The 12121-nt window shown below is 52.1% G+C and overlaps 1 long non-coding RNA gene across 1 annotated transcript in view; it reads left to right on the top strand.

Annotated features, from left to right (window-relative positions):
• The window catches only part of LOC111823590, a 28053-nt gene extending 19707 nt beyond the window's left edge, over nt 1-8346 (top strand). Inside the window, exons 3-4 of the long non-coding RNA XR_002826651.1 lie at nt 6996-7115; nt 7663-8346. This is a non-coding gene — a long non-coding RNA (uncharacterized LOC111823590). The remainder of the gene's footprint in view (nt 1-6995; nt 7116-7662) is intronic.
• Nucleotides 8347-12121: the final 3775 nt, after the last annotated feature.

Below are 12121 nucleotides of genomic sequence, written 5' to 3'. Positions count from 1 at the left end.
AGGACTCCTGGTTCTGCTTCCTGCTCTGCCACCAACATGCTTGGGAAATTCCTTCCCCTCCTCGGGTCTCTTTCCTCCTTCATCGCAGAAGAAGCTGGTGGGGAGCAAAGCCCTCCCCGTCTGCGTTTCTATAGCTCAACAAACAACCCCCGTCTGGAACATGCCCCTCACCACCTGGTCTCAACACCTGCTGTGCCCTCCGCCAGGAGCACCGCTCCCCCGTGTCCACGTGGTGCACTCCCCACTCCACTCGGGTCTTCAGCATCCAGCAGAGCCTTCCCCTCCCACCCCACCTAGAACCACATGCAGATGCAGCCCTGACACTGTTCTTCCCTAAAACAATGATCATTACCTGATGTCAGCCTACTTTCTCCCTGGCTCCCCCACAAAATTATAAGCCCTATAATATCAGGGACCTTCTCTCTCTTGTTCAACATGGTACCCCAGCGTCTAACATAGGATTGGGCACATAGTCAGTGCTTGATATATTATGGAAGGAAGCGAGAGAGGGAAGGGAGGGAGGGAGGGAGGAAATGTTACCTATATTCATGAATTTAGCCTAAAATCACCTAAAATCCTTTTCCTTCTCACCATTGCTGTTGCTAAGCTATGTCTTTTTAGCTTGTATTTGTCTGTTTGATCAATATTTATTGCCCGCTGGCTCTGCTCAGCAGCACAGAGCTGAGCCCGAGGGAGATGGAGGTGAACCTGATGCCCTGACCTCCTGGCTCTTATATCTTCTGAAGAAGAGACAAGTTAACACTTAACTCGTACAGTAAACCAGGCTTGCCGTCCATGCCATGAAGGAGGACAGGCCCCGTGTGACAGTGGGACTGGGGACAGGCCGGGAATGGGGAGGAGTTAGAGGAAGGCTTCTCGGAGGCAGTGGTCCGTGGGCGGCTGGGGAGGGAGGCTGGTGGACCTGGGCTGGCTCCCTGGCCTGGAGCATGGCAGCCCAGGGACAGGCCTCCTCTGCCTGTTCCCCTGAGAACCCTTTCTCCCTCGCTGCCCCCTCCAGCCACACCAGGCTCCTCTCTTTAGTCTCTGCACACAGAGGCGGCCAGCTCCTTTCTCTCTGAGCTGCCCCTGTCTTCCCTGCGCCACACCCCGTACAAGTACTTCTTCCTGCGTCCTCAATGAGGACTCTCCTGTTAGGCCTGTTTCACAGGCCCTAGCAGGTGGCTGAGCCAAGCGCCTGCTCCTTTTCCGGAAGTCCAGCCATTTCCTGTCCTGAGAGAGTGGGATAGGGACACTAGGCGACCAGGATCATAGAACTTTGCAAGTTTAGGCAAGACCTCGGAGAAGGGAATGAGATAACCACTCATCCTGCCCTCTAGACACTTTTGTAAACAATACTGATTCCCATAGCTGCCCCGGATCCAGTGCTGACATGTCCCAGGCACTGTACACAGCACGCAAGCATTAACTGGCCTGCATAAAACGAGAATCTACACTGTACAGCCGAGGCAGGGAGCAGTTCCATCCACACGGCTGCACGGTGACGGTGCTGGGATTGGAGCCAGCGGGCTCGGGAGTCGAGCGCCTAAGCTTGACTGATACCAGTAAAGCAATTCTCAGTCGAGGACAGCCCTTGTGCACAGAACTGTCACCCAGCTTGGAACACACACAGACAAGGGGACTGGTCATCACAGCCCCCATGCACCCCAGCCCTTGTCCTCAACCCCCTGAACGTTTGTCCTCCAGACCTGAGGCCATGTTCATGGTGATGGGTCCGGATGCCTTTTAGAAGAAAAATACAATTTTCTTTTCCACTCAATGAGCCCGTGTTTCTCTCTCCTGCCTCCAGCCCCAGTGTTTATTTCGGTGGCAAGGGCCTTTGAAGTCCTCACTTCTTGAAAGCTGAGAGGGAGAGGGAGGCACTACAAACATTTCAAAGCATGTCCACATTTTGGTTGGAACTTGGAATTTTTTTTAAGGATTAATAACGGTTTTTGGAATCCGCGGACCCTGCTGCTCTTTCAAGGTGAAAAAGAAAATAACCCCTTGAATATCATGGCTGGGGCAGGGAGCAGGGCCCGGGGTCTCTTTGGCAGAACGAGGCAGCGAGGCAGAGTCTGATGAGGAACAGGCCCAGATGCTGGTCCCAGGGGAAGATTGCATAGATCAGTAGTGACGTGAGAGGACAACAATGGAGTTTGTCCTAAAGTTCCCTTCATTCCCTTTAAAAGATTGCCTCTTGCTCGGTGGTTAGGTCCTTCCTGCTTTGTTGGTTGTCGAAAATCCTTTCTTTAAGGAGGTCGTGGCTATTCTAAACAATAACCTTTTACACATGTCTTTGGCAAAAGAAGATAGTTGGCAACCCTAGCTCAGTTTTTAATTTGGGGGAATGTCTGGCCTGTGGAACCCCAGGTCTGAGCGTACAAGTTGAGGAGGAGGAAAGAGTCGGACACCGTTATCACAACCCGAAGTAGAAACGGGCCTCCTAAGACACCGCCCACGTGCCATGGAGGTTCAGGGGAGGTCTCTGCAGATGCAGATCCTGGGAAAGCTCCTAGGAGGAGGGGGCACCGGCCTGGACTGGGAAGGGCAGGGACCGCCGCACACCCAGGGCCAGGGACTGCTCCTCGGAGAAGGCAGGAACCGGGCAAAGCCGCAGAGCCCCGAGGGGACACCGCTTGCCCACAGGCTCCCCCAGAAGCCGACCTCAGTTACTTCTCATGACAACCTGCAAGGAAGGCCCTCCAATCCTCCCCATCTGACACCCCGGGAAACAGGGGCACCCCAGGGTGAAGTCATGCACAAGGTCACACAGGGAGTCGAGACAGGGCTGAGTGCTCACCCGGACCACCTGCCATGACCGGCCGCATGATGTGCAGGCCCAGGGCACAGTGACAATGTTGGAATCCCTGGTTCAAACATTATTAAGAATTTCAAAGCGGTGACCACCGAGCATTCAGCCAAGCATGAGCCCCTCTAAGTTCAGGGCTCTGTGCAACTGCCCAGGTCACACACCCACACACACCCCTGCCGCCTAGCCTTTCTGTGCTGCTGCTTTCCTTTAGAGCAGCGGTTCTCAACGTGTGGGTCACGACCCCTTTGGCGGTCGAACAACCCTTTCACAGGGGTCACCTAAGACCATCCTGCATATCAGATATTTACATTATGATTCATAACAGTAGCAACATTACAGTTATGAAGTAGCAACGAAAATAATTTTATGGTTGGGTCACAACCTGAGGAACTGTATTTAAAGGGCCAGAAGGTTGAGAACCACTGCTTTAGATGGTGCAGTTCAGTTAAACAGAGAAAGCACAGCCACCGTCTACAATGTACCAGATTATTCATCAATGGCTATGTTTGGGGGGTGAGATCATAGATGAATTTTTTCTACTTTTATGTATAACTAATTTTAACATAAGTATGCATTTCTTTAAAATAGAAGAGAAGTCAATGCTTTGCTGTGTTCTAGTGGTTTTACCTGTACAACAGGGAAGGATCATGGAGTTTCCTGGCCATTCTCTGAGCTTCTCTTCCCTTCCACTTGGTTCCTCTTTGTCTGTCATTCTCTCCGACTCTAGACCCCTACCCACCCCCCTTTGGGACACTGGCCTGGCCCTGGCCTATGCCTAACTGTCAGGGCCAGAGTGTGTATGATAAAGCATAGCATGAGAATCAGTGGAGAGACCCTCGGCCTGGGAGGGAAACTAAGTCTACTTCCTTCACTGCCGTGCTGTGTGGCCTTGAGCAAACTCCTTTCCCTTCTGTGCCTGATGTTACAGCAGGGTCTTTTCATGTAGAATGACCTACGTCTCAATTGCTGCAATGGTCAAGGAGACAAGCCCACCCACCAAGATCTTTCTTGCATTTCCTCCTTTTCCACACAAGAGAGCAGAAAAGGAGTGAAGCAGGACAGCCTGGGGAGAGCCTGGGAGAGAGTGGTATAGTGACAAGTGTGCTGGGCCTGCCCTTCGGAATTCTAAGTTGGAAAAATACTTGATGAATGAGCGAATGAATGACTAGAATGGGCCTCAGTTTGCCTCGAAACACAATGAGAGGGTAGGTATAACTCAGTAGTCCTGGTCACAGCTGCCTTTTCAAATATGATGCAATTTAGGGGTCCTCTCCCCAAAAAAGCACAGACCCGCAGCAATTTGCATGCGGTTTGGAGAGGAGGTCCCTTCCCCTTCGAAGCCCACGCTGGACTCCTCTCTGAGGGTTGCAGATTTGGGGACAGAAGACAACGAAGATCTGACGGCGGTCCCTTTGGCTGCCAGAGGAGCTCAGGCTCCGATGCTCTCCTTCTGCGGAGTTTGCATTTCCTCGTTTGGAGGCAAAAGTGACTCTGGGTGCCCCTCTCACGTCCCTCACTCGGCAGATCCCTCGGCGGTCTGGCTCTTTCTTCTTGCTCCTGGGTTGGCCTCCCTGGCTCCTCTGGCCCCCTCCCCTCCTCCTCCTGCCGCTAGGATCTTAAGACAGCAGACTTGGGGCCCCCAGAGACATGGACTCCCTTAACACCAACACAGTCCCCTGTCTATAAAACCTTTCAACATCATAAACTCGTAACTGCAGAAATCTGTCCAAACATTCCAGGGCAGTTGTAACTATTGCTGTTGGCTCGCAGACCTGAGCCGAGCTGCCAGGGCTTTAATGAGGAAATACTTAACAGTCCCAGCCCAGGGTAATGGCCAGGGAGGACGGGAGCCCGCGGGTGGGTGCCAAGGAGCCGTGAGCTGGCCTCCACGGCCCGGCGGACAGGACAGGCTCTCGAGCGTTTTCTCAGAAAAGCGAAATTGACTTAATCCTGTTATCCTTTGCGGGTGTGGGTGGAAGAGGCTGAGATGGGTGGGAGGCGGCGGGACAGCTGTCAAGAGCGAGAGCTTAGCCAGGACTGAACTTTGGTGTCGAGACCCGCGTAGCCAGACAGATGAAAAAGCCGCTTTCTCCCTCCCAGGCCGGAGCATGCTGTCTTTTCCATGATTAATGTGGAGAGAATGGCTTAGATGCTTTGGAGCCCCGGCGGCGAGAGAAGTGGTCCTTTTTTTCCTCCTCCTCCGGCGCCTGCCTGGAGCATGGTGGGCCGGGAAGGGTCAGCCGTGGTGGTGGGGGCTGCCGCTGGGCCGCCGGGAACTTACTCAGGAATCCACATGACTGCACACCCAGGGCCCCTGGCACCCAGGAGGTGGACTGCGGGCCACCTCAGGAAGAGGGGGCTGCTCTCCCCCACCCCCACCCCCGAGCCGGCCAGCTACAGAGGAGCAACTGCCCACGGTATTTCCCCTCCCATGAGCCACATGAAACGGTTCTTGGGGCAGAGGGAGAGAGAACACACTTCAGAAGTGGGTGTGAAAAGTTGGGCCTGGCAGATGAATGAGGTGCCTACCATGAGAAGGGGCAGCTCTGGTCATCCAAGGAGCTCCCTTAGGTCTGGGCATCAGGAGAAAGGGGCCATTGGCTGTGTGGTTGGAGAGAATTGCTGCCCCCCCCACCCCTGCCAGAGGCCCCTTCTCCCCGCTGTGTGAAGAAGGACTGGGACCTGGATGGGCCACACTTTGTGCCAGTAGCTAGGTAGCCATTCTGAAAGTTGGGTACCCAGAGGTACCAGGTCAGAGCAGCATCGCTGACCTTCCCAAAGGGTCCAGCCCGTCGCCACACCTTGTATCCCCAACGTTCAGGGCAGTGGGCCCCTGGCCAAGGCAATCCCGTCAATTCCAGGCACGTGGAGAAATGAAGCTGGGGCGTTGGGGTCTTTCCCGACAGGGTGATGGATCCCTTTCCCTTCGTCACCTCAACAGCTCTCAAGGCCTTGTCTTGCCTAATGTCCTGTCCCCACTGACAGTCGCCAGATGCCCCAGGGATGGACCCCGACGCTCTTTACAAATAAGACCCAGGAATTATGCTTACATCCCTGGGGGTCAGGAAGAGCAGTGGTTAGGTTCCCGACTATTGAACGGAACCAGAAACTGAGACCCCCAGAGGAACACGGAAAGTTAGAATCATAAAATGGGTTTTCCCTTGGAGGCCTTCTGGCAACATGCTGGTTTTGCAGGTGGGACCCTCCACCTCCCCTCCCTCTGCAGATGTCCCCACAACTCCCGGCAGAGGCTGGGCCTGGGCCAGGGGAGCCTCAAGGGCCTCGTCATAGCTGAGGGTGGGGTGGGGGTGGGGTGCCAAGAAAGCAACAGCTGCAGGGACAGGAGTCAAGAAAGCTGACGTTGGTCCCAGTTCTCTCCTAGAAAACCCAGTAACTTTGCAGGGGGGCGGGGAGGAGCCTTTTATAAATACCCCTAACATTTGAAGAACACATTACATTTTATAAGGCTCTTTCGCATGTTATTTCTTTCTATCCTTAATCTCCTGGAGCCTCAGTCTCCCCACATCAAAATGAGGGGATTGAACAGACAGATGGCTTCAAGGCTTTCCCCCCACATGCTAATATTTCCTGAGAGACAATGCTTCATAGCATCTCATATGTTAAATTATTCGTTTTAGGGTTGATGGTGCTAAGATTCTGTTCTGGGATTCTAGAATCCTGGGCTTCCAACATGCAATGGTGTCTGATTCTGAGAATCCATGACTTTTTTGTTCCACGACAGCATATATCAATGTTTCCCAAATTTCAGGACTCGCTGTACCACCTAGGCGATGTCTGCCTGCCACCTGTATTATTATTCATTTAGTATTTTTCTTTAAATAGACTCTTTTTAACCTAAATAAATGTCTTTAGAATGGAAACTTTATATCACTCCTGCAAATGGAAAACCAGTCTCACCTGCCATAAATAGGAGCTAAAAGTAAAAATAAATACAATAAAAACAATGTTATTAAATTCTAACTAGATACTGTTGCCTGCCAAAGGCTCCAAGCCCAAGGCCTGCTTTAAAAAAACACACACACAACAAAACACACATCTTTTTTTAATACACACACACAAGCAAGGCTTAGAATGGTATTAAAGACATGCTAGCAGCAAATTAAAATGATATGATGTGAAGGACTGAAAATATAACTGAACTTGTCATCTCTTTCTCATTAAGTGATTCCGTATTCAGCGCCATCCCTGGCTATCGCCTACGTTCATCTCAGGAGCACTGGGGACATCACTGGTCCCGGAGCTGCCAGCAGGACTCCGCCAGGCAGAAATGCACTGGCTTCAGGTCCGGTGACATCCAGGCCTGAGGTGCCACCTTGGCCTGTGGGGCAGGGAGCGCATGCACAGCCCTGGGGGTGCTGCACCCTGAGAGTCAGAGAGGGTGGAGGCTCCCCTGGAAGTTCAAGGCTGTGCTCGCCCTCTTGGGGGCTGCCTACAGAGCCAAGGTGGCATCAGGAAAGGCCCTGAACTGTGGGCAGGAGGAACCAAGTCTCAATCCACCCCCTGCCAGCCCGCTGAGGGGCCTGGAGCACGCCCCTTCTCTGTGGAGCCACTCCCTCACTGTGAGGCCGGGATGGATACTCTGGCTCAGGCTAGTGCGTCTGGTTGCTTGCTGGCTCACAACTCTGTCTTCAGCACACGTTCCCACGCAAATGAATGGCTGCTGCTGTTATTGTTATAACAATAGTTATTATTATTTGATCCTCACGACTCTTTGAGGAAGGCCAGCAGCAATTTTCTCATTGACAGGGTCAACACGTATAAATGTTTTGGTACATAGAAGGACTTTGTAAATTTGATAACAATTCTTTTTTTTTTCTTCCTCCTGCCAGGCCTCTGGTGCCTGAGGGCAGCATTGATCCCTGGCCTGGGCCAGGTGACAGCTTCTCCGTGATGGGGACTGACGTTGGCCCCACATCCAAGGCAGCTCCTCTGACTCCAGAGCGATCTTTGGAAAGCTAGGGCAGCCTTACTCCCTGCTCCCTCCTCCCCAGGTGCCCTCTTCTCCTCCCCTTGTTGGACCCAGCCCTTAGGACCAACCTCTGAGATCCACGCGATGGTCCTGGTTGGGCCCCCGATTCTCTGATTGCTTGGGGTAAGTCCCAACATGGCTGCCCTGGACCTCGGTTTCCCCATGTGTAGCAAAGCCTTGAACTGCATGACCCCCGTTCCTTGCGGTCCTGGCACTGGGAATGGCAGATGCAGTCGTGCCCACCACAAGAAGGAAGTGATCCTGGCCACTTGGATTCCCTGGGCTCAGTGAAGACCTGTCAGATCTGCAGTCAGGAGGGTGGAGCCGTCGGCTCTATGGCCTGTGAAGGTTTGTAGCCATCACCTCATAGACTGTGGGCAACCAGAAGACAGGGCCATGCTCGGACTTACTGACCCTCACATCCTCAGTGCAGTGCTCAACACGTAAAAGTTGCTCAATAGCCCTGACTGGTTTGGCTCAGTGGATAGAGCGTCGGCCTGCGGACTGAAAGGTCCCAGGTTCAATTCTGGTCAAGGGCATGTACCTTGGTTGCGGCACATCCCCAGTAGGAGGTGTGCAGGAGGCAGCTGATCGATGTTTCCCTCTCATCAATGTTTCTAACTCTCTATCCCTCTCCCTTCCTCTCTGTAAAAAATCAATAAAATATATTTTTTTAAAAGTTGCTCAATAAATAATGATTAAATTAATCCATGTAAACTGAGGTTGGAGTTAAACAAAGGCAAGTTAGGGCTTCTTAACATTAAGTTCCAGAAAAAGAAGTCCCCTCATCCCCCTCACCCCCTCATCCCCCTTAACCACCTCTATCTTTCCCTCCAGGCTCAAACTGCTACATCAACCCAGTCTAGGGTGTGTGTGTGTGTGTGTGTGTGTGTGTGTGTGTGTGTGAGAGAGAGAGAGAGAGAGAGAGAAGAGAGAGAAACAAGACTATCCACTTATTTTAGATAACTAGAGAAAACTTCAACTCTACAGGCATCCTAACCCTGCCCAATACTCATTCATTTATTTCACAAATATTTCTTGAAAACATCTGTGTGGCTAAAACTACAGAGAGGGTGTGGGCGTCAGCAATGGAATCCGGGCAGTCGGAACACTTGGTTCCTAGCCCCAGCTGTGACAGACACTCTGTGTATGACCTCAGGCAAGTCCCTTCTCTTTTTAGTGGCTGTAGTGTCCTCACCTGTGAAATGGGGGCGTTGGACTTGATAATATCTGGGGACTTTTCATTTCCTATTACCCATGACCAATCTCACCCTGTGAGCTATACGTTCCTGGACAGGGGCGGGGTTTTAAGAGGTCTGGGAAGCTGTGGATGCATCAGGCAATAACTGTAAACTAAACACATGAAATTACAACTCCCCTCCTGTGAGTTGGAGTGAGGAGGCTATTGCACTTTGCAAAAGGGTCTTATACTTCAGAATGCAGAACCTCTGACGTGAATGGCACTGGCATGGAGCTCCCAGGTTTGCAAAGAAGATAGAATCCTAGTAACTGGAACATAAGGAGAGAAAAAATGTGGGTCTTGAAAGTTCAGAGGCAGGAGAAACCAGTGACCTTATAGGGGTCACAGACTCCACTGAGAATCTGAGAAAATGACTGACTCCCCCTGTAAAAATGCACACATGAACCAAACTTCACATTCAATTTCTTGGTGACCACAGGCCTCCTAGTTCATCTCACACAGATGCAGCTAACATCACACAGATTGCTTGGGGTAAGTCCCAACATGGCTGCCCTGGACCTCTGGGGAGAGTTCTGCAGTATAATTCAGCAGAACTGTTGATTCAGCCTGGCCAGAATGGCCCACTGGTTGAGTGTTGACCTATGAACCAAGAGGTCATGGTTCTATTCCCAGTCAGGGCACCTGCCAGGGTTGCGGGCTCAATCCCCAGTGTGGGGCGTACAAGAGGCAGCCAATCAATGATTCTCTCATCATTGATGTTTCTATCTCTCTCTTCCTCTCCCTTCCTCTCTGAAATCAATAAAAAAAAATTTTTTTTAAAAGAACTGTTGATTTAGATAAACCCATAAACAAGTCAGGTGAGTCTGGAGCAAACCCCTCACTTGACTTCTTGAGCAAGAGTTAGGAGAGGCCGGGGACACATGGGGTCGATGGCCTAGGGACCTGGGGAGCCTCTATCAGAGAGAGAAGGGGGGTGGGGAAACTTGGGTGAAATAAACCATGAGCCATCTTCTGTGTTCCTTCTGCTAGACAAAGCAATTCTTTAAGCTATTTCGAAAGACCAAACTCATAAGCTTCAAGACATAAACAAGCAGAGCCTCTTCCATCATTGGGGAATTGTTTATGAATATAATTATTGGATTAAATTGTCTGTACATAATAAACAGACTGAGCCGAGAGTCCACAACCTCCGTGATTGGATACAGAAGAGCAGAGAACCGGAAGGGCCCTGGCTGGGATGAGACCCCATCCAGATGCTCCGGTTCAACGGGAAGACCACCAGCTAGATAGCTCTCCGTTCTCATGACCGTGTTCCTTGCGGCGCTAGAGCCCTGCTGGACATGCAAGATTTAAAAGGTGGAAATATGCTTCTGGTCGTAGGGTGGTAATAATTTTAAGTCACAGCCAAAGCTGCCAGCACTACAATTACACCCAGCAGTCTCATGGCAAAGGATAAAGGACCCAAAGGCCAAGTGCATTTGGATTGCGGCTGATTGTCAGCCAAGGGCACAGACCCCCTGAGTGGCTGTGGGGGTGGACTGTGGGGGAGGGAGTGCGTGCCATGGGAGACCAGCTTCCCACATTTTAAGGCACTGCATCTGAACCACTGGGGCGTCTTGTTACAACTCAGATTCTGATTCAATAGTTTTGGGGTGCAGCTGAGATTCTGAATTTCCAACACGCTCCCAGGTGGTGCTGACAACACTGGTTCTCAGGCCACACTTGGATAGGGAGCTCAGAGGTGATGGCCGTGACAGCAGAGCATGGCTAAGCCTGTGACCTTGGGAGTCAGACAGACCTGGGTTCGAATCCTGACTTCCCCATCCCACTAGTCAAATAACCTTTGTTATTTTGAGACTCCGCTTCTTATCTCAGCAGGATTCTGGGTCCATTCAACAAATATGCATTTGCATCCTCTCTGTGTCAGGCTGTTGCTAGGCCCTGGGAAGGCAATGGTGAGTCAGAGCAGGCCCTGCTCCTGCTCTCGTGGGCCTGACATCCTAGGGATGATGGAAGGGAAGCATTAGCACAGTGCCTGGTACATGGTAAAAGCTCCACAAATGATACCGATTTTTATTAGGAGGAGGAGTAGCATCCAGGGGAGAGAACGCCTCCCTTAAATGCTGACTGCACGAAAGGACGTGGGATTCATTCTGTAATCCAGGGACACAAATGCGAAAAGCGACGGTCCCTCTCCTGGAGGGGCTCCAGGTTCCGTGGGGAGATGCGTATTTAGCCTGAGTGGCCCCTGGGAGCCACCCAGCTCTCCCCAACAGCACAAGTTAGACAGGGGTTCAACACTTGGCGACTGGCCTCCGCTCCCTCCTCGAAGCTGACCTGGGTCCTTTCTTGGTTGTCTCACCCCTAACTTTAGTTCTCTGACTCGCCTCCCATTTGTCTGCCCTTTCCTGCCCACTAGGACTTGAGAGGTGCTGCCCCCTCCGCAGTGATTCTCACCTCACTCCTGCCAGCTACATGGCCTTAGACCTCCCCCTCGGAGCTGGGCACCATCCCCTGGCTCCCTACCTTCCTGCCCACCAGGACCCCACTGATCAATCAGTGTAGACACCAAGTAGACACCGATATCATGGGGGTCTGGGGAAAATCACGAAGACTTGGATGGAACAGACTGCAAATCTGCATCCTATCCTCAGGCAAAGGCCCGGTGAGCCAGGATAGGCCTGATCAAGAGGCTGGAGCTCCCGGATGTAATGACAGCTTGCTTCCAGGTGGGCTCAGCTTCAGTGCCCGGGTCTGGGCCTCCCTGTGCATCCTTCCTGGTCCAGACTTTGCTGCAGCGGGCTTCTGCGTCAAGGCCACTGAGGAGAACAGGGGCGACTTCAAGGAACAGCCAACGACTAGAGACCCAGAGGCAGCCTTAACCTTCAAATGCAGGTAAATGACATGAAGCTTATTGACAAACTATGCTGTGCAGTGCTGGGCCCTGGGAACACAGAGGAGCAGGATGAGTCCCTGCCCTCACGGAGCTCGCAGTCTAGCTCAGAGAGCCAACAAGTGGGCAGGGCATTTCAGTACAATGTGGTGGGTGCCGTCACGAGGGACACACGGAACCGGCGTGAGCAACGGGCAGGGCCTTCCCAGGAAGAGGAACTGAGCG

Source organism: Myotis lucifugus, unplaced genomic scaffold (genome assembly GCF_000147115.1).
Source record: "Myotis lucifugus unplaced genomic scaffold, Myoluc2.0 scaffold_576, whole genome shotgun sequence".
Taxonomy (NCBI): Eukaryota; Metazoa; Chordata; class Mammalia; order Chiroptera; family Vespertilionidae; genus Myotis; species Myotis lucifugus.
This window is presented reverse-complemented; position numbering and strand designations above follow the sequence as displayed.